A 7,122-nucleotide genomic window follows, 5' to 3' on the forward strand; every position below is an offset into this window, starting at 1 on the left:
GAAGTATTGAGGAAGGAAGAATTGTACGCTAAGTTTTCAAAGTGTGCATTTTGGTTGGAAGAAGTTCAATTCCTCGGTCACATAGTGAACAAAGAAGGTATTAAGGTGGATCCGGCAAAGATAGAAACTGTTGAAAAGTGGGAAACCCCGAAAACTCCGAAACACATACGCCAGTTTTTAGGACTAGCTGGTTACTACAGAAGGTTCATCCAAGACTTTTCCAGAATAGCAAAACCCTTGACTGCATTAACGCATAAAGGGAAGAAATTTGAATGGAATGATGAACAAGAGAAAGCGTTTCAGTTATTGAAGAAAAAGCTAACTACGGCACCTATATTGTCATTGCCTGAAGGGAATGATGATTTTGTGATTTATTGTGACGCATCAAAGCAAGGTCTCGGTTGTGTATTAATGCAACGAACGAAGGTGATTGCTTATGCGTCTAGACAATTGAAGATTCACGAACAAAATTATACGACGCATGATTTGGAATTAGGCGCGGTTGTTTTTGCATTAAAAACTTGGAGGCACTACTTATATGGGGTCAAAAGTATTATATATACCGACCACAAAAGTCTTCAACACATATTTAATCAGAAACAACTGAATATGAGGCAGCGTAGGTGGATTGAATTGTTGAATGATTACGACTTTGAGATTCGTTACCACCCGGGGAAGGCAAATGTGGTAGCCGATGCCTTGAGCAGGAAGGACAGAGAACCCATTCGAGCAAAATCTATGAATATAATGATTCATAATAACCTTACTACTCAAATAAAGGAGGCGCAACAAGGAGTTTTAAAAGAGGGAAATTTAAAGGATGAAATACCCAAAGGATCGGAGAAGCATCTTAATATTCGGGAAGACGGAACCCGGTATAGGGCTGAAAGGATTTGGGTACCAAAATTTGGAGATATGAGAGAAATGGTACTTAGAGAAGCTCATAAAACCAGATACTCAATACATCCGGGAACGGGGAAGATGTACAAAGATCTCAAGAAACATTTTTGGTGGCCGGGTATGAAAGCCGATGTTGCTAAATACGTAGGAGAATGTTTGACGTGTTCTAAGGTCAAAGCTGAGCATCAGAAACCATCAGGTCTACTTCAACAACCCGAAATCCCGGAATGGAAATGGGAAAACATTACCATGGATTTCATCACTAAATTGCCAAGGACTGCAAGTGGTTTTGATACTATTTGGGTAATAGTTGATCGTCTCACCAAATCAGCACACTTCCTGCCAATAAGAGAAGATGACAAGATGGAGAAGTTAGCACGACTGTATTTGAAGGAAGTCGTCTCCAGACATGGAATACCAATCTCTATTATCTCTGATAGGGATGGCAAATTTATTTCAAGATTCTGGCAGACATTACAGCAAGCATTAGGAACTCGTCTAGACATGAGTACTGCCTATCATCCACAAACTGATGGGCAGAGCGAAAGGACGATACAAATGCTTGAAGACATGCTACGAGCATGTGTTACTGATTTCGGAAACAGTTGGGATCGACATCTACCGTTAGCAGAATTTTCCTACAACAACAGCTACCATTCAAGCATTGAGATGGCGCCGTTTGAAGCACTTTATGGTAGAAAGTGCAGGTCTCCGATTTGTTGGAGTGAAGTGGGGGATAGACAGATTACGGGTCCAGAGATTATACAAGAAACTACCGAGAAGATCATCCAAATTCAACAACGGTTGAAAACCGCCCAAAGTCGACAAAAGAGCTACGCTGACATTAAAAGAAAAGATATAGAATTTGAAATTGGAGAGATGGTCATGCTTAAAGTTGCACCTTGGAAAGGCGTTGTTCGATTTGGTAAACGAGGGAAATTAAATCCAAGGTATATTGGACCATTCAAGATTATTGATCGTGTCGGACCAGTAGCTTACCGACTAGAGTTACCTCAACAACTCGCGGCTGTACATAACACTTTCCACGTTTCGAATTTGAAGAAATGTTTTGCTAAAGAAGATCTCACTATTCCGTTAGATGAAATCCAAATCAACGAAAAACTTCAATTCATCGAAGAACCCGTCGAAATAATGGATCGTGAGGTTAAAAGACTTAAGCAAAACAAGATACCAATTGTTAAGGTTCGATGGAATGCTCGTAGAGGACCCGAGTTCACCTGGGAGCATGAAGATCAGATGAAGAAGAAATACCCACATCTATTTCCAGAAGATTCGTCAACACCTTCAACAGCTTAAAATTTCAGGACGAAATTTATTTAACGGGTAGGTACTGTAGTGACCCGAACTTTTCCATGTTTATATATATTAATTGAGATTGATATTTACATGATTAAATGTTTCCAACATGTTAAGCAATCAAACTTGGTAAGACTTGATTAATTGAAATATGTTTCATATAGACAATTGACCACCCAAGTTGACCGGTGATTCACGAACGTTAAAACTTGTAAAAACTATATGATGACATATATATAGATATATATATAGTTAACATGATACTATGATAAGTAAACATATCATTAAGTATATTAACAATGAACTACATATGTAAAAACAAGACTACTAACTTAATGATTTTTAAACGAGACATATATGTAACGATTATCGTTGTAAAGACATTTAATGTATATATATCATATTAAGAGATATTAATACATGATAATATCATGATAATATAATAATTTAAAATCTCATTTGATATTATAAACATTGGGTTAACAACATTTAACAAGACCGTTAACCTAAAGGTTTAAAAACAACACTTACATGTAACGACTAACGATGACTTAACGACTCAGTTAAAATGTATATACATGTAGTGTTTTAATATGTATTTATATACTTTTGAAAGACTTCAATACACTTATCAAAATACTTCTACTTAACAAAAATACTTACAATTACATCCTCGTTCAGTTTCATCAACAATTCTACTCGTATGCACCCGTATTCGTACTCGTACAATACACAGCTTTTAGATGTATGTACTATTGGTATATACACTCCAATGATTAGCTCTTAGCAGCCCATGTGAGTCACCTAACACATGTGGGAACCATCATTTGGCAACTAGCATGAAATATCTCATAAAATTACAAAAATATGAGTAATCATTCATGACTTATTTACATGAAAACAAAATTACATATCCTTTATATCTAATCCATACACCAACGACCAAAAACACCTACAAACACTTTCATTCTTCAATTTTCTTCATCTAATTGATCTCTCTCAAGTTCTATCTTCAAGTTCTAAGTGTTCTTCATATATTCTACAAGTTCTAGTTACATAAAATCAAGAATACTTTCAAGTTTGCTAGCTCACTTCCAATCTTGTAAGGTGATCATCCAACCTCAAGAAATCTTTGTTTCTTACAGTAGGTTATCATTCTAATACAAGGTAATAATCATATTCAAACTTTGGGTCAATTTCTATAACTATAACAATCTTATTTCAAGTGATGATCTTACTTGAACTTGTTTTCGTGTCATAATTCTGCTTCAAGAACTTCGAGCCATCCAAGGATCCGTTGAAGCTAGATCCATTTTTCTCTTTTCCAGTAGGTTTATCCAAGGAAATTAAGGTAGTAATGATGTTCATAACATCATTCGATTCATACGTATAAAGCTATCTTATTCGAAGGTTTAAACTTGTAATCACTAGAACATAGTTTAGTTAATTCTAAACTTGTTCGTAAACAAAAGTTAATCCTTCTAACTTGACTTTTAAAATCAACTAAACACATGTTCTATATCTATATGATATGCTAACTTAATGATTTAAAACCTGAAAACACGAAAAACATCGTAAAACCGGATTTACGCCGTCGTAGTAACACCGCGGGCTGTTTTGGGTTAGTTAATTAAAAACTATGATAAACTTTGATTTAAAAGTTGTTATTCTGAGAAAATGATTTTTATTATGAACATGAAACTATATCCAAAAATTATGGTTAAACTCAAAGTGGAAGTATGTTTTCTAAAATGGTCATCTAGACGTCGTTCTTTCGACTGAAATGACTACCTTTACAAAAAAGACTTGTAACTTATTTTTCCGACTATAAACCTATACTTTTTCTGTTTAGATTCATAAAATAGAGTTCAATATGAAACCATAGCAATTTGATTCACTCAAAACGGATTTAAAATGAAGAAGTTATGGGTAAAACAAGATTGGATAATTTTTCTCATTTTAGCTACGTGAAAATTGGTAACAAATCTATTCCAACCATAACTTAATCAACTTGTATTGTATATTATGTAATCTTGAGATACCATAGACACGTATACAATGTTTCGACCTATCATGTCGACACATCTATATATATTTCGGAACAACCATAGACACTCTATATGTGAATGTTGGAGTTAGCTATACAGGGTTGAGGTTGATTCCAAAATATATATAGTTTGAGTTGTGATCAATACTGAGATACGTATACACTGGGTCGTGGATTGATTCTAGATAATATTTATCGATTTATTTCTGTACATCTAACTGTGGACAACTAGTTGTAGGTTACTAACGAGGACAGCTGACTTAAGAAACTTAAAACATCAAAATATATTAAAAGTGTTGTAAATATATTTTGAACATACTTTGATATATATGTATATATTGTTATAGGTTCGTGAATCAACCAGTGGCCAAGTCTTACTTCCCGACGAAGTAAAAATCTGTGAAAGTGAGTTATAGTCCCACTTTTAAAATCTAATATTTTTGGGATGAGAATACATGCAGGTTTTATAAATGATTTACAAAATAGATACAAGTACGTGAAACTACATTCTATGGTTGAATTATCGAAATCGAATATGCCCCTTTTTATTAAGTCTGGTAATCTAAGAATTAGGGAACAGACACCCTAATTGACGCGAATCCTAAAGATAGATCTATTGGGCCTAACAAACCCCATCCAAAGTACCGGATGCTTTAGTACTTCGAAATTTATATCATATCCGAAGGGTGTCCCGGAATGATGGGGATATTCTTATATATACATCTTGTTAATGTCGGTTACCAGGTGTTCACCATATGAATGATTTTTATCTCTATGTATGGGATGTGTATTGAAATATGAAATCTTGTGGTCTATTATTATTATGATTTGATATATATAGGTTAAACCTATAACTCACCAACATTTTTGTTGACGTTTTAAGCATGTTTATTCTCAGGTGATTATTAAGAGCTTCCGCTGTCACATACTTAAATAAGGACGAGATTTGGAGTCCATGCTTGTATGATATTGTGTAAAAACTGCATTCAAGAAACTTATTTTGTTGTAACATATTTGTATTATAAACCATTATGTAATGGTCGTGTGTAAACAGAATATTTTAGATTATCATTATTTGATAATCTACGTAAAGCTTTTTAAACATTTATTGATGAAATAAAGGTTATGGTTTGTTTTAAAATGAATGCAGTCTTTGAAAAACGTCTCATATAGAGGTCAAAACCTCGCAACGAAATCAATTAATATGGAACGTTTTTAATCAATAAGAACGGGACATTTCAAGTATAAGTAGATTTTTCCTGACACTTTCTGAGGACAATCTCTGGTGACACTTTCAGGGTCTTACAACTCTCCTCCACTTAAACTGAATCACGTCCAAATCAACGCGTTGTAAAAAATGGGGTGTTACAACTCTCACCAACTTGGACCCGATCGCGTCCCCGCGATCCACGCAGACACTAGTAGTTTAGCACTTCTCCATCGAACACCGCCATCTACAATGTAGAATCATGTTCAATGAATTCCTTAGCCGAAACCTCGACCATCAACATCCAATCATTCTTCGAGCACTAGCAGTCCATTCATTCTACTCACACATGTTTTACCCTTCCAAGAATCAATTCAGGACAACATCACCACACACAACTATCCTCCACGATTCCCTGGAACATTTTAACTTACGACTTAGAGTATTACCTCCCACCGACAATCCATTTGTATCATTCTCACCACGCACACGGTGATGCAATTTCCCACACACACTTCGGTAACTCCAACCGACCCGCAATCTTACTCAACTCACAACTCATCCATCACTACCATGTGAACATTCGCCTTGACCATCCATTAAGGATGATCTTGCCACTTCTCGCACATACAAGTCCTCAATACTCTAGAGAGATCACTCTCAAACACGCTCAACATCCACATGCCTCTACATGAGACAATCAAAGTCAATACCCTACATCCCTAGTCTGCTCATCAAACGGGACGACTTCTGACTATGGCTCGAATCACACCTTCCAAACCTAGGAAACACCGTACCCCCCGGGTACATACTTCCCCACTTAGGGTTTTAACTCCATACTTTTACCGCCAAGATGGTGACCTCCCACGGAATTCAACATTCCTTAATACGCACTACCGGTCTCAACGTTGGTCATACACACCAATCCTTCGCGGACTTACTGCAAGCTATTCAAACCCTGACTTTTCAAATAAGTCAATTCGTTAACGCCTGCTAAAGATCACATCCAATCACAGTTGTAACTTCGGGTTTCACTGGTACCCAAGTACAAAGTAATCACACCGTCGGAGTCAAACATCACACTAGCAGGTATAAGGGGGCACCTGACGCAGTGTTACATAACTCCCACTACTACCACCAATACTCAAGAACTCGACCCTACGGGGTCTACTCCCGGTGTTACACGTCACCCGACATCTCAAAGTCACGCCAATCCAACGAACCTCATGGCTCAATGCACACAACTTTCCTAATGATACCCGCTAGTCACAATCTACCTGGGCCGCATAGCTAGCCTACTACCCCTTCAACTCATCACTAAGGGGATGCTTGGGAACACCAAGGCTTACACCCTTCTGCACATTGACGGAACTGTTAACACGGTCACCTTCACTCATCAAAGCTAGTCAACAACCATGGCACTACCCCGCACACACGCACACACGAAAAAGTGGCCGACAAAGAGTGAACAACACTTATAACACCCCGCCAAATTACCATCTGACGGCGTGTTAATTCCGGTCCCACAGTTAACAGTTACGCCCTCTATATGAGACGTTTAAAGCAATCGCATTTAATTTTATTTAAATATTAACTTTTAAAAACAAAAGTCAAAAATCCCAAAATAGAAACACTATTGTGATCGTAACCA

The sequence above is a fragment of the Rutidosis leptorrhynchoides genome, chromosome 2 (genome assembly GCF_046630445.1).
Source record: "Rutidosis leptorrhynchoides isolate AG116_Rl617_1_P2 chromosome 2, CSIRO_AGI_Rlap_v1, whole genome shotgun sequence".
NCBI classification, from domain to species: domain Eukaryota; kingdom Viridiplantae; phylum Streptophyta; class Magnoliopsida; order Asterales; family Asteraceae; genus Rutidosis; species Rutidosis leptorrhynchoides.